This window comes from Lissotriton helveticus, chromosome 5_1 (genome assembly GCF_964261635.1).
Source record: "Lissotriton helveticus chromosome 5_1, aLisHel1.1, whole genome shotgun sequence".
Lineage (NCBI taxonomy): Eukaryota > Metazoa > Chordata > Amphibia > Caudata > Salamandridae > Lissotriton > Lissotriton helveticus.
The window spans coordinates 187328853-187352769 of record NC_136065.1 but is presented as its reverse complement, the minus strand read 5'-3'; positions in this window follow the sequence as shown (position 1 = coordinate 187352769).

Here is a 23917-nt window from a genome sequence, read left to right as displayed (position 1 = left end):
ACATCCCTCCCGAAGGCCTGCCACTTGGTCGCTTGACAGGTGCCGGCAGGTAAGAGTGCTTCAGTCCAGTCAGAGTGATCCAGGCAGCAGTGTAGGGCACACAGGGGCTACTCTCCCTCTGGGCTCTGAGTGTTGTGGGGTAACTGAGAGCGTCCTGCACCGTTCCCTGCCGCCAGCATGGGTGGCGATTTCTACACAAGGCCCAACCACAAGGCTGCTGTTCCATTCTGCCCCAGGAAGCTCTACAGCACAACGTGCTCCCACCTACTGCCTCTCCGGCCAGCAGGGGCCGTCCGATGGGTAGACAGGCCTGAGTCCACTCCTGGTGGACAGGACAAGCGAAGCCTGAAGGTGCTTATGGCGATGGGGGGTCTCTGTTTTCTTCTGCAATTTTCGGTGTCCCAGGGGTCCCGGATATTGCTTGCTAGGGCGTCACAAGCCCCCACCAGTCCAACCACCGTGGGCTCCATGTGCATGTAATAGTCTGCTGTGGGGGAGGCCGGACACACTGCATCCACCAAAGATGGTTGCTCTGCCTAGGGGTGCTGGTCTTTGTCTGAAGGTGCAGCTGGGGCCCCAGTCACTGACCCAGCGGGCCGCGGCAGGCCCAAAGAGCAGCCATCAATCCCCGCAGGGTAAGCCACAAGATGGCGGCCGCCAATCGCTGTCCTCAGCAGCCTCACTCCCACGTCGCCGGCCAGCCCGCCACCGGCCCAGGAGAGAGAGGTGCTGTTTGAAAATGTCACTGGGGACTTGAGCACCCCGGTCAGGCTGTTGTAAGCTGTGGGGGCACTCAGTGAGCCCCGGGGCCCGGTCGTGGGCTGCTGATGCGAGCACCAAGAGGGCGGTTGCCGAGCGCTGCTTGCTGGCACGAACTCCAGCTGTCCAGGGATCCAGCCATTCACTCAGCGATTCGCTGCCAGGTGAGCCCTACAGGTTCCGGTGATGGTTGCGAGTATCTCAGACCACCGATACCCCTTCAGTGCACTGAATTGCTGCTTAGCAGGCCCCAGGGAGACGGAGCTCGCCGGAGACACTTCTCACTCCATTGCTCCTGTGGACACTCTCCCCATGCATGCATTTTTAATGGGGAATATGCTAGCGAGAGAACATATAAGACCAAACTCAGCTTGATGCTAGGTATTGCAGATACATGGGATGAGGTCAAGCATCTACAAGGGGAAGAGTCAGACCAGGAAGAAGCTAGTTGGATCAGAGCAGTATCTTAATAGAGAGAAGATGATATATGGGTTTCAACTGATGGTAGAGCTGTGTTACCGGTTTGTTTGTTGAGTCCTATGGTGAGACAGATTCATGGAGCATCTCACGCAGGGAGAGATGTAATGGTGAGGTTATTCAGGAAAACTTGGTTGAACCCGAGATTCCATGTGATTGCTGAATCAGTGTACCATTGGTGTGTCACATGCCAACAAATGAATGCTGGATAGAAAACTGTGGTTGCCTTGTGTCACATGAGGAGGTCAGGAGGTCCTTTCAATACAGTTAGACTTTGTTGAAATACCTGTGTTTAATGGGTTGAGATACATTTTGGTTGATGTGTGCATCTTTTCACGATGAGTGGAAGCTTATCTGACTAGAAGGTGTGATAGCTTCACAGTAACAAAGTTATTGTTGAGGGAGCTTATCCCGCGCATGGGGTTTCCAACTACATTGGCGTCACATAGGGGAACTCACTTCCATAGTGAGATCATGAACATGCTGTGACCGCTCTTAAATGTGGATCAGAGACTGCACTGTAGATACAGGCCAGAAGTGTCAGGTATGGTGGAACAGAATAATGGGACTTAGAAGATGAGAATAGCAAAGGTGTGTGCCTCGACATCTTTCAAATGGCCTGATGCATTGCCTTTGGTCTTGATGAGTTGCTGCAGCGTTCCTGACAGGAGGACTAGGTTATCTCCACAGCAGATCATCATGGGGAGAGCGATGTACCTACCTGCAGTGACATCCACAGCACTGATTAACATCACCGATGATTTGGTCCGTGAATACTGCGAAGGATAGGCTGATGTGGTTCGGTCTGTATCCCACCTGGTTGAAGCTGTGACTGCCACGACCTAGGCCCGAGAAATTGGGTCCTGGTCCAATAGCCTTTAAGGAAGAACTCTTGCCTCATGGTGGAGTGATCCGTACCAGGTGACCTTAGTGACGAATACTGCTGTGAAGTATGGAGGTGTTCCTAACTAGTTACATGTCTCCTTCACCCGTAGATTCTCAGGACACTCGGAAGAAACAGCACCTCTCCTAGAAGTATCTCCGGCCATGGATGCTAGATCACTAGAGAGGACAAGACAAGCTGTGAGGGTTCCAGGAGTGGCTGGATAACCACCAAGTCGAGCTGAGGAGGGTCAAGGTACACAAGGCCCAGCTATAGATTCTGAGGGAGACTGTAATGTTGCAAGTGGTGTAAAGTCTGACTCAGCAGAAGATACAGGAGTGGAAAGTGGTTGTGTTCCGCCAAGGAGAAGAGAGTTGCAAAGGAATCATGGTAAGTGAGACAGAGAAGGCAAATCCTGAGACCTGCATCTGAGAAGGATCTTGCTTCAATAACTGAATAGTCTATATCCGATCAAAGTGAGGCAGAACAATCACAGGGCAACGTGAGGAGATCGAGGAGGGCAAGAGTGATGTGCCAGAGATATGCCTCTTCTGATTTGACTTACCTTGCTACAAATGCCGGGGAGCGTGAGGTCCGAGACATTCATACTGATAATTGGAATCGAGTTGAGAGTTCATGGAATAGAGGCTAATGGTGTTTTGTCATTGACTGTGCCATATCCACTGAGGCTGAGTGGCTTAAGGAGTTTGATCTTGGAAGACCTCTAATTCTAGACTTTTGGAAACCAGCCACCACCTCAGGTGATTTGAGCATTCCAAATTGACCTCTTACAACGAGTCATTGGCGAAATTGGCTCTGACCTCATAGGAGGTGTAAATTGAACAACGAACTGTAAATAAATCCCTTGCTTAAAGAAGACAACCTAGGCCCGAGTGAAAGAAGAATACAAAAAAGTGCTTTCTGTAGAAGAAGTAATAGGAATAGGGAAGTCTTCAAGCTGTATAAATATTGTGCCATAGATTGATAAAACGTTTTCCAAGACTTCAAGAAACTGCTCAAAGGCTGTGGAACAGAAATAAGAGGCGAGAAAGAGAGATATTGTGTTGATCCTCTTACAGCTACAATTCAAGCAAATTTGAAAATGGAGTCTGGAAATCCAAACTGTAGTGGCAAATCTATAATAGGTAAACTTACTGTAAGAGCAATTGTAGTGAAAACGGTAGGTATTATTATGTCCATTATCAGTTCACACGAAGCTGAGGTTAAGGGAGTGGGGGTACTTGCGACGTCCATACCTACCACTTCTAACACAAATAAGGGTACACTAGGCTCTTATAGAGGCTTAATACAACAGACCAGTTGCTTATTACACTTAGATTTGTCTAAAGGTGATTATAAGTTGAATGCTTTTGCGACATTGCTGTATGACTATGTGGATACTGTTGATCTGGGAGGCTGCTATGTGTATATGCAATTGCCTGCATTAGTTGAAGAGGGAATAGGATACCATCACTTGCCCTTGATGTATGGTATTGGTTGTAGCCTGCTTCTTAGTATATTTTATGAAAGGGTCACTATGAGTACTATTTCTCAAATTATGATTGGGTGCTTTCAGAAGTTCCAGTTTATAAACCTCTGACGAAATATGATTAGTATAAGTAAGAATAGAGAATGGGAAAGTATTTTGCACCTACAGTTACATTAGACACAGCTTATGCTCATAGACACAATTTTACTTGTATTGACAGCAATAGAGAAGACCTTTGTGGATCAAGTAAAAGATAGACATATGGGACTAACAGTTAAATTAGATAGTAGGGAGGAAGTTTTTCAATTGACCAAAGAGGAACTATCTCACAAGGCTAAGGTAAGTTATGGTCCAATAGCTCTAGATTGGTGACAACGAGGCAAGCTTTGCGTTCGGGAAGAACAGACCCGTCATGACCCCATTTTTGTAGGACAGAGTGTAAGTGTAAACACACATTTCTGATTGATACTTCTTCGAAGAAATTCTTGCACTTGTTCAAGTGGTGCCGAATATGTACTTCGGATGCGGGGGAAATGCATATGTATGGCTTCCGAACAAATAGTATGTTACCTGTTATGTGGCTGTTGTGTATTCAAAGATATACCAATTGGAGGATTTGAGGAGTTTGGATGGTAAGTCATCACATAGAAAGAAACGTGGAATGAGTGCAGGGAAATTGTGGGAGACATATTTGGAGCGATGATACCTAGTTTGGGAGTAGTATGAATGATGTCAAGATTAGAAGCTTTACAATTATAGTAGATAAGTTGTCAGGTGAGACAGCTCAGTTGTTGTTGCTCGTAGATGGAGAGATGGTTTCGATAAGAGCTATGGTAATGCAAAACTCTCTTGCTTTAGATGTATTACTAGCAAAAGAGTGCGAAGTCTGTAAAATATTGAAGGGCCAACAGTGTTGCACCTCAATATTGGACTACAGTAAGGTCCTGAGGAAGTATATAAGTACCATCACTAAAATACATCCTGATATACATGATCTGACAACCGTAGGAATTTGGGACAAAGTTGGGAAAGGTTTTGGAAATCTTGGAAGAGGAATTCTTGGGTCCATCTTGAAACCAACAGTGATAGTTGTGGTTTGTGTCTTTGTTTTGTAGGGCCTACAAGTTGCATAGGTCTAGAAAATTGGGGAATTCCATGAGAGAGAGAGAAAGAAGAATGGAGAGACTGCAGCAAAGTCACTATGAGACTCTTAAGCATGTGGAGGAGTTCAGACAGGGAGGGCTATCTACGAGATCTGTTTAGATCAGTTTTTGTGATGGGTATGATGACACAGGTCATCAGAGGGGGGTACTATTATAGCACACAATTTGCTATTCATTGTAGGGGTGCATTATAATTCCACGTGTAGACTGTCTCCACATATTATCTTGAGACCCTAACAGGTTAGTAGTCGCGCTTTACAACAAGTATGATTTATTGATCGAACAATTTGAATCTACCGGTACTTGCACAGGTTTTCTACAAAAGATTGGGGCAGTGATTCTCAGAATATGGCTTGGGGGCCGTACTCTCAGCACTGGAATGCTTTTTATTTGCTCTTCTGTTTATTCGACTCAGTACTAACATTAAAAAGATGTTAAATAAAAAAGGCAAGCATTTATTTAAAGGTTAATTCAAGTTAAAGAAAGGGAGTAATTAGGGTGTCTTGCAAAGATCAAATTTAGAAACACCTTTATTTTTAAAGACATCTTGCAGCAAAAGTGTAAAAAAAATGTTTAAAATTCAAAAAGTGTATATCATTAACATGCAACACCATTTCACCTTAGTACATCAGAATATATCAGTGCATTGAGAAGTATTTTTTAAGTGATATTTTTCAAAGATGAATTAGAAATTTTCATTTTTTCTTCCGCCTTCCTCCAACCTGACAATAATGTCAATAGTGAACTAAGAGGAATGTTGGGTGTTACGTGCACTCTTTGGGTAGCCAGGGTTTATAGTACTGTTTACATGATCAACATTATGGTTTAATAAATCAAACACAGGAGACGTTTTTGTACAGCACACATCCTGAAGCCATGTATTTCGAGATCCTAATATATGATAATGAAAAAAGAGGGAATGTGAAATAAAACAATTACCTAGGATAACACAATTTAGTTAAGTGTAAAAGCTGGGATTAATCCCAAGATTTTGGTTTTACATAATGCAGTTCAGACACAAGATGTATATATGCTTCGCTTCCCTTACAGCCACCATACTGACAACCCCTCCAACCTCCCGACTGCCACCCTGCTGGCATCAGTGATGCCCCATGACACTGCCCCAGGGAAAATGTGGTCCCTGGGAAAATGTTTGCGAGTACCCATGCTCTGGGAAATCCCTCAGTATTGGGACTGATCTTGGATTACCATTCAGCTGTCAGGTCTCAGCAAAAGAAACGTCCAAAGTTGCAATGGCTCACAGGCATGAAAGGACAGATTCGAAAGCAGCTGCCCACCAGAGAATACACTAATGTAGCCATCAACAATATTCTAGTTTGTAAGACCTTGGGAAGAAATTGAGGTCAGTGTGTCAGAGGGCTGGGGTCGTGTATTGTTGATGGGGTTACATCATGCACACGTCGTCATTACTGTCTAATTTTTGCTGTTGTTTGTTAGATATTTGAGACTCAATAAACTGCACCGCAGTTACAGATGGGAATAGCCTTTCGGTTGTTAGCAGTGCTAGATTGCTGACAGAGCCTGTACATTGGGTCTGCCTTGTGCATGCGCTGACAAATGTTCTCTAGCGCAGCATCTTTTTGCAAACTCCTAACCTCAGGGACAGAGGACAAGCCGTCCCCTAAGACGGTGGAGGGCGAGAAACAGCTCGACATCACATACGGACATCCACAAACTGCTGAAATGCGGTCAGCTCGGACGCATCAGCAGTATCACGGCCTCATTAATCTCCATATGACTTCAGCCAGTGTAAATATTGAGCTCAAAATGGCGGCTATCGCCCCTCGTGGGTCCCTTGTCATTCATCTTCTGTTGTCCTCCCTCTTCTTTGAACGCAGTATGACTAAATGAGGGCTCAGTCAGTCAGAGAAGCAGAAAGAAGGAAAATAAAACTCACCATATTCACCTCTGAATGACCTTGTCCAGATCTGTGTGGAGAAAAGTTAAAGAACAGAGAGAGAACTCCCCTGTCCAAAATGTGGCAATGATCGACTCCTTAAAACTTAAATGTTCCCTACTATGGGTGCCTACAATGAACTTTCTGGCCCTGTTATGATGCTCCAAGCCTTTTAGGAAAGGAGGAGGTCGAATCTGCTTCATTTTGTGAAAATGATGTGCATTACTCAAATCACACGATTGGTTGTCTGCATGAAAAATGTACACGAGGTGGGACAACGTTTGATGTTAACCCTTCAAAACAACCCCTTCTAATCTCTTAGAAATACCACAATTGTAGCTTCACTTTCCTGAATGAACATCAAGCCAATCGATTTTCCATCCAAATACCTCATCCGCTAAACCCTGGGCTTCACCCCTGCCAGTATTCTCTCCCTCAACTCTCACATCAACAGATTCACAAAGTTCCACCTTCACCCACTGAAGAAAATCCAGCATATGTAAATCCCAACGTAGCTGGAGCCAGCAGGCTGGGCACTGATCATCCCACATTTAGTAATGCCTTTCTGCACTGAGACTCTCAGACACACCCCAACCCACCACAAGAAGAGTTTATTTCGCTTGAAAGTGTTATGCCACCTCTCTCTTACGTGAACAGTTGCATTGGCTTCCCATTGAGAAGAGGAACAAATGTAATAATTATACATTCAAAGTACATCCAAAAAGGTCATCATACTTTGAAAAACTTTTCCTATTTCGGGAAGTGAACACGGCCACTCCGGTGGCAAACAACTCGATTCAAAGCAGCACAATCCAGGAACAGTCATTCACGTGCACACGAAGAAATGCACGGAGATTTCTTCTGCCCAACATGCTATAGCTTGTAACGCCTTCGCGTTAATCTTTCACGGCACACCTGAACCTCCCCTGTACAGTGAATGTGTTTGATGCGTTTGTTTTGTTTTCTCAATCTTAACTGAGGGAAATCTGTTAATTAATAAGTTGATCAATAAATGCATACCTTCGTAAATTCCACCTTGCTTTTAAAGCTTGCTCGTCCATGCATTCTCTTTTATGCGCGTTATGCACCTTGCACTTTTACCGTAGAGTTGCTCGCACTCTTATTAACTGCGGAAACTCACCTTCCACAGTGTTTCAGCCCCTGGATAGACTCCCAAGGAGAGCTCTCAACCACAGGTCACACAAACACACATACAGATCTCTGTGACGCCTGTACATTAATCCACTGAGCTGTCTTCCTCACATACTGGTACTGGAGACTACTACTTGACGTTTTCACACAGAGCACAGCAGTAGGCACTCAACCTCCTAAGCTATTCTTCAGAGGTTGTAGCTAGTATACTGCTGATTGCATAATTTATGTTGCATTTGCTCGATCATTAATTTAATGGCAGCTTTTGTCACGATCTATGGTCAAATTTACATTAATGTTTACTTTGTTAATTTCATAATCTGCAGTAATTTTCAAAGTTGCTTGCGTTACATAGGCGCAATATGCATCTGTACAGCACACCTTAAAAAATTATATTGAGGCACATAAGTACAAGCTTTATTACCAATTTCAATTAAACTCTTTTTATTGAATCTAAAAGGATAAAAAGCTCGGATGGTTTTCCTGGATTTAAAGTTGCGACCCTGTAATTTAAACAGATTATTACAATACCCATGTTAACCACTGAAATATCTTAACAGGAAGTGGGGAAGTCACGTCTGAGCCATGATAGCTGCAGGAATGATTTCCTGCTAATGGAAAGAGTTGTGAATTCTTACACTCCTTTTTAGGTCTCGCTTAAGAGGGTGCAGGCACCGTTGCTTGAAAGATCTTGGGGCATATTTACAAGTTCTGGCGCATCTCTGCATATCAGCAGAGATGCGCCAGAACAAATGCGTCTCGCAACACTACCCTTGCATCACGGCAGATGCGCCGCATTTACAATGCGGTGCGCCGTGACGCAAGGGTAGGCAGATGCGTGACGTATCTCGTGACGTAAGGGCGGCGCAATGCTCGGGGCCACCCAATACTAACATGCTGCGTCAGTTCTTACGCCTGCTTCAAGCAGGCGTAAGGAATTGACGTAGCAGTGTTGCGGAAGTGCCTGCGTGAAATCAGGAACGCCCACCCTGCGTGGGAACGCCCCCATTGTGGCGCTGGGCTTTATAACGTGATGCATCTCCCTAGATGCGTCACGTTGTAAATGCCTCACAGGGATGCGCCACGTTTACGCAGCTGTTGCGTCACGCAAGGCTGCATAAATGTGGCGCAAGGGGCTTGTAAATCTGCCCCCTTGTGTTTTATAACAATGGGTTTAGAGGTCGCCCACTGCTAACCATTGGTTGGTTCCATTGTCAGTCTCATTTGCTTGATTCTTGATGGTCAGCTGCTGTAGTCTTCCTTCCGCTTCACGTGTTTGACCCTTCCCTGAAGCATAAAGGAATTACTTGAATCCTTCCACTGCTCATTTTTTTAGCAACTACTTTTTTATTTCAGTTCAGTTCAGTTCAGTTCAACTTTATTCGGGTACAATAGTAGCCATAAAAGCACAAAAACAGATACATCTTAAGAAATTTGCACATAAGATTTAAAGTAAATTACAAATGTCCAATATACAATCCAGAAGTGGCTTTGTATAAAAACTATACATCAAGACAGTACATAAAATGTTAAAATAGAAAAGCAATAAGGAAACAGTACAAAAACAATTTATAACGATGTCAGACATCGATCATGGTTCTGCGCGCCCTTACTGTCGTTTTAAAAAAAGTGCTGTTTCGAAAGATAAGATCCACATCCTCTAATGCTAACATAGATTGAAATGCTGCCTATAAACTAATTGGTCTTCATTTGTTAAAATAAGCGCTTAAAAACTGTTTAACATATTTAGTGTAGTATTTGCAGATAAATATAAAGTGCTTAATAGTTTGCTCACTCCTCCCGTCACAGGGGCACAAATTTGAATTTAAGCCAGGACTATGGCCAAGTGGGAAGCAGAGTATTAAAGGAATTGTGCCAGCTCTTAACCCCTTCCACGCTCATGACGAGCTGGGCTCGTCATGCAGTAGCCTCCTCGCACGCTCATGACGAGCCCAGCTCGTCATAAACCAATGAGGATCACGAAATCCCAGCACAGCAGGGGAATTCCCATAGCATCCAAGAGGTTAAATCGGCTCATTGATAAGGACAGATACAAGTGGAGTGGGTGACAATACCTTTCGATATCCATGTAGTTGCGCACAGTTATTTTCTTTGCCTCTGCCTCCTCCCGCTCCACCTTGTAAAGGGACTGAGGCAACTAGTGTTGTATACCAGAAAATACTTTCCATATTTATACTACTTAAACTACTCAGCACACCACTCAGCCATGGGATTTGTAAACTTCTAGCACAACCTAGACAGTCCTTAATGATCATCTGTGTCAGGGACGCTGCTTGATTCTTCCATTCTGCAATCCACATGAGTGCCGGGCAAGCCCTAATAAAATCTGTGATAAAATTAATGTTGAGCTCTTTTTGGCATATGTAATGGGAGGTCGAGATTGGGACATTCAATACTTTCCTGCAAAACCTGTTCTCCTCCTGCCGTATAACTGAGCAGTTGACCACCCCACATATCTCGGCGCCATATGTGGCTATCGGGGTACACTGGAGTTTGTAAATCTTTTGAAAAGCTAATACTGCGTCCATAATCTTAGGACGAGGTAGACTTAATATCGAATTGGTGGACTTTGAGAACTTGCTCCTGGCGTCGGCGAAATGCTCACTCCAGGAGCCATTCGCAGCAAAGGCCAATCCCAAGTATACAAAAGATTTTACCACGGTCACCTTATGGCCATTTATTATAATAGGGCGTATATCGTGCTTGCCCGGGCCACTGCTCATTAAAAATTATTTTTGTAAATTGACTTGTAAGTCTAAATTTTCCATAAAAATGTTACAATTTTGGACAAGGAGGCACAAGGAATTTGGTGTACGACCTATTAAAACTGCATCGTCGGCATAAAGCAGCACCGGAATGGGTGCTTTATTAATATAGGGAACATCTTGGGTGGCCGATTTCAGGGAGGCATTCAGGCCATTGATGTATATAATAAAAAAGCAGAGGGGCCAACACACAGTCTTGTCTGACTCCCCTGCCAATATTGATGGATCCTGAAACCTCTCCCCCCGCCCCTACTCTCACTTGGGCCTTAAGGTCTATGTGCAAGTAGGCCAGAAAATTAACCAAGGCTTCATCCAAACCTCCCTCCAAAAGGATTGCCCACAGCTTTGACCTATTGACTAGGTCAAAAGCTGTGGACAAATCCATAAAGGCCATATAAACCAGAGATTTTTTAGCTATGGTATATTTGCCAATGATTAGGTTCAGATTAAGGCATTGTTCCTTGGGTCCTACTTTGCGCCTGAAACCCAATTGACAAGGGTCTAAGATATTACTTGCTTCTGTCCAATCTACGATTTTATTGTAAAGAACTCTACCTAAAATGTTGAGAGTGTTGTCTATTAGGGAGATGGGACGATAGTTATACGGAAGTGACCTATCGCCCTTCTTAAAGATCGTAACTATTATACTTTTGGCCCATGTGTCAGGTACCTTTGCCAATGTCGAATTATTAAAAATGTTCAGAAGCAGGGGGGCCCAAAAGGCCGGGTTCCATTTAATTAAGTCTATTGGTAATCCATCCAGGCCGGGCGCTTTATTGCCTAGACTTTGATTGACTACTTCCGTTACTTCTACGATGCTAATATCTATCGGTATTAGGTTATCAAGGGTAAGAATTTGATCCAGTGGGGATGGGGCAGAATAAATAGCTGTAAAATGATCCACCCATGCGTCACTGGTTATATTACAGCTAGTTGGCGTCGTTAACTGACCCATGGAACACACTTCCCTCACTGCCGCCCAAAAGATGTTGCCATTTTTCAGGTTTGCGGCATCGGACAGCTTGTCCCAGCGTTCCCTTAGAACTTCGTTTTTCCTATTCTTAGTCGCCATCTTATAATCGTTCCTAGCCTGTTTAACCAACATGGGGCAACTCGGAATAGTTGTTAGTGCCCTACGTAAATTCCTATTAGCTTTGGAACAATCATGGTTTAACCAGCTGGGGACTGGTGCTACCTTTTGGGCAGGTTTAGATATAATATCTTTGATGGTCTGGCATAACTTCCTGAAATCTTCAATCATCTGGACAGGTGAGGTTTCTAGGGAGCGGCAGGAGTCGATAAGTGGCATGTTATCTTTTGCCAATAGGCTAAAGGTTTCTGCGTTATCTGCCCCCTCCCAGCATACTCTTAAGTTATCAGTTGAGACCATTATGCTTGCCGCTCCACATTCAATCTGAGGAGTAGGCCATCTGATTGTCTGTAATGTTACCTTAATGGGATTATGGTCCCCGAAATCAGATGGTATGATTTCAGCAGAAACCAACAGGTTTTCAATTAAAGGGCAAACAAAAACATGATCTATTATAGAGCTGCACCCCCTTCCCCTGTATGTCGGATGGTTGTTCTTGTGAGAACCTGGCGCTAAGTCCATTTATTTATTTAATATTTATTTATTTGAGAATTTTGTAGAGCGCGCAGCGGCCCCAACGGGGCGTCCCGGCGCTGAGAACTCTGAAAATAGAGGTCATAGGGTCAGATGTCCAGTTTTTAAGAGGAAAATAGATGTGTTTTCAGGGATATGCGGAAAACTAATTCTGTCTGGCAGGTGCGTAAGGCTAGTGGAAGTTTGTTCCAGCGCTGAGAGGTACAGACCTCAAAGGTTTTTCCGCCTGCCGAGATCGTTTAAATCGGGGGGTTTCCAGGAAATGGAGGGTATTGGACCGTAAAGTCCTGGAGTTGGCGTAGGGCCGTAGGGTGTTTTTGAGATGTGCCGATCCACTGCCTTTTGATGTTCGAAAGGCCAGTGTCATGGCCTTGAACACACATCTTTTAGCTATGGGCAGCCAATGCAATTTGCGGAGGTGAGGAGTAATATGGTGTCTGGCCGGGATTCTCTCCACCAGCCGGTCGGCGGCGTTTTGGACCGTCTGGAGTTTATGGCAGAGGCCCGCTGTGATGCCAAGGTAGAGGGCATTGGCATAATCAAGGTGGGATATGATCAGTGCCTGGATCACAGTCTTACGGCAGTCCGCCGGCAGGTAGTTGATAAGGCGTTTTATGGTTCTAATCTTGGCGAAACAGGAGGTTGCTACTGTTTGTACCTGATTTTTAAAGCTAAGTTGAGTGTCCCAGCGGACTCCGAGATTTCTCACCGAGTCTTTAGGGGTGGGAGCTAGGTACAGGTCTTCTGGCCACCATATACTAGAATCCAGGGGAGAAGGTGTATTGAAAAAAAGGATCTCTGTTTTTCCGGCATTGAGCCGGAGGGAATTGGCATCCATCCAGCTCGAGATGTCCCTGAGACAAGATTTCAATGGATCAAAAGCTGAGGCGGAATGGGAGTCAAAAGTAAAGAGAAGCTGGATGTCGTCGGCGTAGGAAGTAGATTTGATCCCCGTCTGTGCAATCAGCTTGGCCAGGGGGGTGAAATACACATTGAAAAGGAGCGGGCTCAGGGAAGAGCCCTGTGGGACTCCCCATTTAAGCGGTCTGGCAGGAGAGGAAAATGGGGGAGTGAAGACCTGCTGTGTGCTGTCCGAAAGGTAGGATGAGAACCATTTCAGGACAACACCGCCCAACCCAAGGTCCTCCAGTCTTTCCAGCAGGATTTTGTGAGAGACGGTGTCGAATGCTGCCGATAGATCCAGCAGCACCAACACCGCCCTCGAACCTTGGTCAAGCGTCCACCTCACCGAGTCAGCCATTTCAATTAGGGCCGACTCGGTGCTGTGGCCTGATCTAAAACCGTGCTGGGAGTCGTGGAGAAGCCTATTGATTTCAATGTATTTTGACAACTGGGAGTGTACCAGTCTTTGCAAGATCTTAGCTTGGGCAGGCAAAAGAGAAATAGGCCTGTAATTACTGGGGTTGTCTGGGTCCAAATTGGGTTTTTTGAGGATGGGGACTAAGGAGGCATGTTTCCATTTGGCAGGGAAACAGCCCGTTCTGAGGGAATCGTTCCAGATGAGATTAAGGTGAGGGTTGAGAAGGGATGCATGCTTTTTATATTGCTTGGCAGGCCAAGGGTCTTTGGGAGAGCCTGATTTGCATTTGATAAGTTCGGCCATAGAAATCTGCTTCTGATATGTTATCAAATTCGAGTAGGGTGCGCTGCGGAAGCGAGAGGATAATGAGTTCCTTTTTTCGCCCTACAGTGTTGGGGAGGGGGAAGGAGGAATAGATGGCCTCAATTTTATCCTCAAAGAATTTAGAAAGTTTGTCGCAAAGCGACTGAGAGGCGGGCTGAGTACGAGTCAGCGCAATGGGGTTTGTGAAGGATCTCACAATGTTAAAAATTTCCATAGCACTGGATAGGTTGTGAGATTTTATCAGCCTTTTTAGTTCTCTACCTCTACTGAGCGAAGAATGTGCACAGTGAGCTGTATCCATATCAGAACCCTGACCTTGGATTTTGGCATTAAAATCACCACCTACTAAAATGCCCAAAGAATCTCCTTTATCTGATTGTTTGTCCAGCTCTGATATAAAATCAAATAACCTTAAAAAACTTTTGTTTGGAACTGACTGAAAATCATTATTATAAACATGTAATAAATAAAATTGGATGCATCTTTTATACAATACTACTTGGATGCCTAGGGTATATGTTGGGGTTACTTTAAAACTTCCCCCTGCCGCCACATTAATTCCCAGGAATAAATCCCCTGATGGCCTCCCCTTCCTGGGCATTTGTGAGGGAATGCTAAAGCAATGGAATCCCTCAATGTATAGATTTTCAGTTGCCCAGGTTTCCTGGAACATAAGGATGTCATTTCCCTTTACTAAATTTACCCATTCCGTGTTATCTAATTTGGAACGAAGGCCTGCCACATTCCAGCTAAGTATGTTTAGACTAGCTCCAATGCCCCTGTTTGCTGGTACTTTCATCCCTAAGTCACCTCGTGGTGCTGTCGTTGTGACCTCAATTGGCAAAATACTATCGACTGTGGGGTCTAGGGGCTTTGGTGGTCAATCTTGACAGATGTTTAACTAAGCATCAGGAATGATGCATTGTGGGAATTGAAGTTCTTCATTAAAACTATGTGTGATGAAAAACACAACATTAAAAAGCATTTGAACCAAGGCGTGGCTTGCGCACCGCGATGTGATGGCGGTCTGCGAGTAGCTGCAGGGCTTCTTCAGCTGTCGGGACGATTTAGGTTCCCTTTCGACAATCCTTCTCTTCCTCAAAGTGGCGTTTCCATTGTCGGAATATGCCGTGAGTGGACTGCAGCATCCTTCAAGTGGCGAAAACGGCAGGAACCTGATTTTTTATTCATCAGCAGCTCTGGTCCCTGAATTTCACGGGCAGCTGCCATTTTGTTTTTTGTGGCGCCGCTTGCGTTTTCTCCTCACAGGTTGGTGACAGGCTAATGCCACCTGCACACTACGTTGAACTATGGTGTTTTCTCTGCATTCTTCGTGGCTGACATGCTTTTGGATATAACATTCTGCCTCAGAGTCAGCTTTATGCGACATTTTAACTGTGGTGTCGTCATGGTTCCTGTTTTTTGCCTATCCTCGATGTCTCTTCTGAATTTCTGACCCATTTATGGTTACTGAGCTGTTTTGGTTGCTTCTTCCTTGGTGGGGGTCGGTCAAATATTTTTTTTCATCTTTTTTTATTGCTCCTCCACTGATTACATGGCGTTTTTTTTCTTTCATGTCGATGCCCGCCATTTTGTGCTCCACTGAGATTACTTTTGGCAGTGTCTTCCTTATACAAGCTTACTGCTGATTTTACAGTTTCCTTGTACGCTACCTTTGTATTTTTCTGTCGCTCTCTGGTCCTTTGGATCAGTTCTTTTTGCGCACAGGTTTTTGTTTGTGTGGCGCTAATATTGGGCTCTCCCGGTAGTCATATCTTATGGCTGACAACATGGGTCACCCTTCTAATACTAAAGACTCCAAAGGTGCCTTGAAGAGGTCTAAACACACTTCTCCTACACCAGAGTCATCTCAGAAGGATAATGGTACCATGCTGGACATCATCTTGTCACGCTTAAATGCGGTCCATGATATTGCGCAATCTACCAATACTAATACTGATTTATTACAAGTGGAGGTAGCAGCTATTAGAAATGATTTTAAAGCACTACCTATTCGTGTTACGAATGCTGAGACACGTATTAGTGGTGTGGAAGACACTGCGCATTAACATGCTAGATCTTTTCAGCAGATGGAGCGCTCCATGGCGGCGTTGTGGAGGGATCTCATGGAACAAGAGGATCGCAATCGTAGAAGCAACCTGCGGATTTTTGGTCTGCCTGAGGAAGCGGAAACCACGGCTTCATCGATGATAGACTTTTTATACCACTGGATTCCATCAACCCTTCAAATTTTATTCCAGAAAGACTTTGAGATTGAACGTGCGCATCGTATTCCTACTTTCAGACCCAAGTCCTCATCGCATCCAAGGGCGAACATTTTTAAACCACTACGACATCAACACTTGGAGCAAATTTTGGCTCACATGAGGAAGATCAAGGCAGTGACATGGGAAGGTCATCGGATTACCATTTCGCAAGACTTTGCCAGAGATACGGTCATACGAAGGAAGGGTTTCCTTATTTTGCGGAAACGTCTCTCAGATATGAATATCCCCTTTTCCTTTGCAGGTCCTTCAAAATTTCGTATCGCCTTCAAGGGCAGAGCAAAAATCTTTGATGAACCTTCAGATCTCTCCTCCTTTCTGGATAACCAGTCCGAGTCTCAGATGGATTCTTCTTCTACTCCTGGTCCTTCGGTCCCTTGACCTTACGTTCTCTCTCTGGTGGTTTAAGTTCTCTATATGAAGGTTTCTTTTGGTCTCCTTCTGCTCAGCTTGTGTATTAGCTCTTACTTATATATGACAGGTTTCTGTTTTTATTGATTATAAGATGGTGTTCCTAGTTTTTTAGCTCACATGTGGTTTGGTACAGTGGTGGTTCATATATTTTTTGTGCTTAATTGTTCTCTGAGTTTCCTTCTATTCGATATTCTATTTTATATTGTTTTGTAATTCTTTTTGTTTTTCAGATCGGCTTCCTTCCGTTCTATTTTTTATGTTCTATTCTGCTGTTTCTTTTGTAGTCATCCTCATTTTTCAAATTTTCTGCTATTGTATTTTTCTGTTTGCCGTGGTTATTTTTTTTGTTATGCCTGTTACTGTTCTTAGCATATTTGTTTATAGCTTTATTTAGGTCCCTGGCGATGGTCTTGTTTTAGTGATGTCTTGTTTGTCTTTAGACATTTTTTCTTAGATATACAATGCTTCTTCCTTTGTATACTCATCTAGTGTTCTGGTTTGCTCTACTTTCGTTTCCTTTCTTCCCTTTCGCTTGTGTCTATTTGTTCTGCCTATTATATCTAATTTGTCTTTTCTGATTGTTGTGTAGAGTTTATTGATTGTTATGTCTTATATATTAACATCTTTCATTTATTGCATCTTAATGATTATTGTTGTGTTCTTTGAATTTCTTGCTTATTGCAATGTTTTAATTGATTTTCTACAGTTGAGCTGGTATTATATTTATATAGATGTTTTTTCGTACTGTATTATTTCTTCCTTTGATTATATGCAATGTTCTTGCCTATTAACTCAGTCTTAATATTTATTATGACTAATTACTATGTAGCTTTTACTTATATACTGCATATATAGTTATAGACTTTACTCTTGGTTATGAATTACATGCATTGTTTTTACTTGTTATGATTACTCATGATGCTGTTATTATACTTCATATCGTGCTTTATTTTTCTTCCTCTAGTTAGTTGAATAATGGACTTTAGAGAGCTTCCTTTATTTGTTAGAACCCGTTTGCTACGCTGTGCTCTTTCTTCTAGTTTTCTCCTTAGCATGAATGTTATTGCTCATTGGCTCCTATCTTTTATCACCTTTTACGCTTTTGTCTGTAGTTTCTCAAATCTGGGATCGATTGATTCATTACTTTGTATTTCCTGACGGTCCCCTTGCTTGCCTCTCCATGTCCCCCCTGGTATGAATTTGGTCCCTCTCAGGCCTCCCCTTCTCCTTCTCTTTCTTCCTCTTTCTCTTCTTGGATCCTCGGGTTGTGCTTTTTTGTTGGGTTGATAGCTGTTGGTCTTTTGTGAGTGTTTTGTTTGGTGTTTTGCTCCCTCCATCATGTTTCTTGCTCGGATCTTATTTCTGTGTTAGACTGTGTCTGGTTTGAATGTGGTATCCCTTAATGTTAAGAGGTTAAATCATCCGGTTAAGAGGGCTGAAGTTCTTGATTATTGTAAATCGCTGTCTTCGGATTTAGTGTTCTTACAAGAAACAAAGGTCTCCTATAAAGAAGCAATGTTATTACAGAAAGAGTGGGTTCTTGATGTGATGTGTTCGGATGCCCTTGGCAAGAAGAATGGGGTCATAACACTTATCTCTAAAAAATCTGGGTTGTCAGTCATTGCTGCTGAGCATGACTCTGAGGGACGTTGGTTGTTATCTCAATTGTCTAATGGCTCTGCTTTTCTTTATGTTTTGAACATTTATGCCCCAAATGCTGATGATCCTTCTTTTTGGCAAAAGATCATTAAACAATTAGCTCTTACTCCACATAATGGTAATTTGATTGTTGGTGGTGACTTTAATTTACCACTTGATCAAGTGCTGGATAGAAATTCGGCTTTCTCTTTCCGCCCTCCTAGATCTCATAAACAATTGTTAAATATGTGCTCTTCTGCAAATCTCCAAGATATTTGGCGTCTCCATAACCCTACAGGTGGTGATTTTTCCTTTCCCCCCTCATTCTAGCTTTTCCCGTATTGACTATCTGCTAGTTCATTCGTCTTTAGTGCAGCACTCGTTTTCTCCGTACATTCATCCTATTCTTATCTCTGATCACGCGGCTGTTTCTTTTACTCTCCTAAATCTCGCTCCTAAGAGTAAGCCTTCCTCTTGGAGACTTAATACGGAAGTTCTCCATGAGGTTGTTCAAGTTCAGAATATACAAGATGAGATTGAACATTACTTTTCTGATAATGAAGGCTCAGTTAGTTCTCTGGTGGTTTTATGGGACGCTTTTAAGTGTACACTCTGGGGACACATCATTAAAGTTATGGCGAAAAGAAATGCTGACATCAAAAGGGAACTTCCGGAATTAGCAGATAGTATTAAACAACAGGAGCTTCTTTTTTGACGTACTAATGATAAACAATTGTTGCAATCCATTACAAATTCAAAATATTCCTACAACACTATCGTTACCAAGAGAGCTCATTTTGGAGTTCAAGCCCAGAAATCCAAACGGTTACTCCCGAAGAATCGGGCTGGTATAATTCTAGCCGCAACTTTGAAATTTTATGAGTCTAGCTTTAAATCCTCTCAAATCTCTTCTATTACTGACAGATCTGGCATTAAAAACTTTCAGACTAAGGATATTCATTCAAGATTTTTAGAGTTCTCTCTATACCCCCACTAATCAGACGTCGTTTGAAACTTGCCAGGAATTTTTAAAAACTATTACTCTTCAATCTGTCTCTATAGCGGATGGAGAGAAATTGGGTGGCCCCATCACAGCTGCTGAAATTATACATGCTATCAAGTCTACTCGGTCTGGTAAAGCCCCTTGGCCGGATGGTTTTCAAATCATGTTTTACAAGACCTTTCTCCCTTCTATTGTTCCTCGTCTTAAAGCTATTTTTGATGTGTTTATTCACGGGAGCGCGTTTTCTGGTACTGCGGCAGATGCTACTATTGTAGTAATTCCAAAAGACGGGAAAGATATCTCAGACCCTAAAAACTTTCGCCCTATTTCCCTTCTTAATATGGAGGCTAAAATCTTTGCTAAGATTCTTGCCAAGCGGTTAGAATCTTATATTCCTTCTTTAGTTCATTCATCTCAGACGGGGTTCGTGAAGGGTAGACTTGCTAGAGATAATGTCCGTACCTTCTGCCAATTCCAGGTACAGCTAAGCGGTCTACGCTTCCAGCTGCTGCTCTAGCCTTGGATGCCGAGAAGGCTTTTGATAAGGTATCTTGGTCTTTTCTCCATGCTGTTCTTCGTGCACATAATCTTGGTGACTCTTTTGTTAACATGGTTATGTCCTTATATGCCCAACCGAGAGCTAATATCTGTGTCAATGGGGCTACTTCTGAGTTTTTCAGTCTTCGTCAAGGTACCCGTCAAGGCTGCCCCTTATCCCAGCTTTTGTTTTTATTAGCTATTGATCCTCTTCTTAGACTAATTGATCTCCATCCAGATATCAAGGGATTTACTTTTGGTCCGCATCGCATAAAAACAGCGGCTTACGCGGATGATGCTCTTATTTTTTCGGATGACATTGTTTCGGCTATTCCTGCGCTTACAGATATTATTGCTCGTTTCTCTAAGGTCTCTGGATATACACTTAACAGAAATAAGACTGAGATGTTCCCCCTGAATGCTTATTGTTTCACTGCGCATATGGTTGCCACTGGCTTTAAGTGGCAATCTAAACATCTCAAATATCTAGGGATTTGGTTTTGTGGTACTCTCTACGATACGGTGGCATATAATGAGGCGCAAACTCTTCGCAAAGTTCGTCAACTTTTAGATACTTGGTCCCCTAAACATATATCTTTGTGGGGTCGTATCCAAACTTTAAAAATGATGATTACTCCTATTATTAACTTTGTTTCTTCTATGCTTCCGGTGAAATTGTCTTCTTCCTTTTTTCGTGTGATTGATTCTATTACTCCTAAGTTTCTCTGGAGTGATAAGAGGGCTTAAATTGCGTATAAGTCTTTGAGGAAACCTTATGAGATGGGTGGTTGTCATTTTCCTGATTCGGAGAGATACCAGGTGGCTTTTTTAGCTTCCCAAGGTGCTTTGTGGTTTTCCTCGACTCCTGTTCACACGCCTTCTTGGGTGTTTATTGAGCAACATCTCTCATTTCCCTTACCACTTTCTTCCTTTTTAACCACATCCACTTTATATATTCCTTTTTCCCGCTCAATTCTCTTAGATACTATTGCAGCGGTCAAATCTGTGGATAAGAAAGTAGCTACCCCAATTCATATATCGAGGTGGTCTTCTTTATGGCGTAATCCTAGATTAAAATTTGTTATTGATCCTGCGTTGATCCCTTACTGGATTTCTAAAGGAGTGACTTTAGTTCGTCATTTGTATGACTCCAATAATGATCCGTTGCACTTTTCCTCTTTAGCTCGACAGTTCTCGCTCTCCAATTTGGACTTCTATACTTTTCTAAAAATTAAAGTAGCTCTTGCTAAAGTACGCCTGGAGCCCAATTCTCCTACTGTTATGTTATTTTCCTTGTGGCTTCGATCTGGTCATGTGGCTTAAAAAATGTATAAATTTCTGTCTTCTACCTCATCTGCCTTACATACTGTTACCCAACAAAAATGGTTACATCATTTCGATAAGTATCTTACTGACCATATTTCGCCGGAAACCTGGCAGTTGATTGGGAAATTTTCTCTTCGTGATAAGATCGCCCCTTCTTTAAACCAATCTAAATTTTTTTCTCTCAACCTTCTCCATTGGACTCCTGTGCATTTGCTAAACTTGAAGGATGATGATCTCTGTTGGAGCTGTGGTCTGGCTACTGGCGATTATCTGCATATGTTTTTTACCTGTTCTCTTTTACAACCCTTTTGGGATCTCATAAATAAACATCTTATATTAATTTTTAATACTGATTTTCAGCTTTCCTTTCCCATGGTCCTATTGGGCCCTTTAGCATCCCGAGTGCCTTTGCCCTTGGATACCTTAGATTTGCAATTGCTTGATATTTTATTGACAGTTGCTGTTAAGGTAGTTCTTATGGAATGGAAGTCTTTTTCTTCCGTATCATTTCATACATGGTGGCCATGGATTTCTTTTTTACGAAGCTCACACATTTCAGTTGATGTGGCTCATCTTACCCCTACTATTTCTAGTAATGTTTGGAAAGCTCTGGATGATTATATGGCTTTGGCCTCGAAGGGTTTGGTTGACCAGTATCCTTTTGTGTCATCTACTTGATTGCTGTTTGTTATTTGTGTAGTGTGTGTTTGTAGTACTGCAGTGGATCCTTCCCTTCCCTTTCTCTTTTTCCTTCTTCTTGCTGCCTCCTTTTCTACTCTCTTTCTTCTTTTCCTTTTCCTTTTTCTTTATTTTTATTTCTTCCACTCATAATAGTGATACCGTTTACGGATATTTTGGTTCACTGATATTTCCCTTATGGATTTCTTATATTTTACCTTTATATTGTTTGCGGGAATTATTTGTAATTGATTCAATCATACGTACTGTGCCTATGGATTTCGATTATATCACTATGTATTGTATTTATCTATTTCTTATACTTTTTAAAATTTTAATAAACCTATTGAACAAAAAAAAAAGCATTTGAACCAAAATATATTCATTCATCATCTAAATGCTGAAACCTTTCTGTAAGGACTAATCCTGTGCCCGGGGGACATCACCCACATCAGTGGGGGATGCAAAAGGAGCATATGGACAGTTTTCTGTCACAAGTTTAAGTTGGTGTCTGTAACTTGTGAGCATTTTGTATGTAAGAGAATATCTGGTTTAGCTTTTACTCATGAGTACTCAGAGAATGACTTGCAAAGGCAACTCAAGCATTTTGTACTCCAGTACATACCCTGAATATATATTTATCACAAGTGTTAGAGCGCAAACTTCACTTGTGTACATATTGCTTACTACACTAAAGATTTACATGTGAAACACCTGCTCCCTACATGCTGACCTGTCAGTTTTTTGTATGAGGTCTGTATTTTGTGCAAGCACTACACATTGTGTAAGAAAGAAATTTAAAATCTCACACGCCTAAGACCCTCATTACAAGTGTCCCTTTAAACTCCCTGATATTTCCCTACCCTAGGATTAACATTATCGGGGGGTCCCAGTAATGTCAGGGGCAAAATCTCCAATTCTTATGATATCTGCTACTTTACAGGTGACAGAAAAATGCCTGTCCTTGAGAAAATACCTATGTACCTTGTAGATATGAAGTACTTTGAGAAGTCTAGTCCACAGCCCCTTGCTAACAAAGAGCCTAATTTATATGCAGGTTGGGAAGGAACTCTGTCGCAATGACAACAATGTTCCCTCTCCATCAACATAGGTGTCCACTCGCTTGATTTAACAGACCCTCCAGCATTTCGCGATTTCGCGATTCACGAAAAAATCGCAAAATCAGCTGGCAATCGCGATGGCCGCGATATTTACCAAACCGGCCGCAAGAAAAGGTCTCCCGGCAGATCAAAAAAAATAAAGCCATTTTATTGGCTGTAAGCGTCTACGTCATCACGTGAACGGCGCTGTACAACTGTGCGAGCTGCCTACTTCCTCCATTACACTATTTATGAAATGCGAGTGAGAAAAGGAAAGTGTCCCTTCTCTGCGCTCCAGCTTCCAGGCTCGACTGCTGTCTTGTAATTGCAGTTAAGAATGTAAAAATGAAGGATCCCAGCTCGGGGTCGGGCGGAAGGTCAGAGAAAGAAAAGGACTCTTCACTTCTTTTTTTAAGTTTGAAGTTTATTGAAATATAAAGAACCAAAGACAGAAAATGAAGAAACAATCAAAAGTTATGCGAAAAAATGAGAGTAATCTTACATATTAGCGAAATACATTTAGGATATTGAAACATAAAATATGAAAATGCAGGCAATGAGTATGAGGAACATAGGAGGATGAGAAGACACCTTAAAATACGAAAACAGATTAAAAATATGATAAAACATTTGCTGTAAATAATAATATGATAATCGAATAAATTAAGGTAATGCATTCATGGAGGTTTACAAACTTCAACCGTACGTAGTGGAAGTGGTGGAGGAGGTTTAGCCACTGAGGAGAGATAGTCAGTGAGGGGAAGCCATAAGAGATCTCGTTTGATTGCTAAGGAGATAGGGGAGACAAAGTTAGTGTCAAGTCGGTGATTAAAGCAAACTGCATTCCACCATGCAGTAAAAGAAACATCCTTAGCTTGCTTCCAATGCGATGTGATATGGTGGAAAGCAATGGCTATGCATAAGTCAAGTAATTTGTGGTTGGAGTCGGAGTCAACAAAGGTAGGGGATAGGGAACCTAAGAAAATGTGTGAAATGGAGAATGAAACCGTAAATTTGAAAAATTTTTGTAACTGGGACCA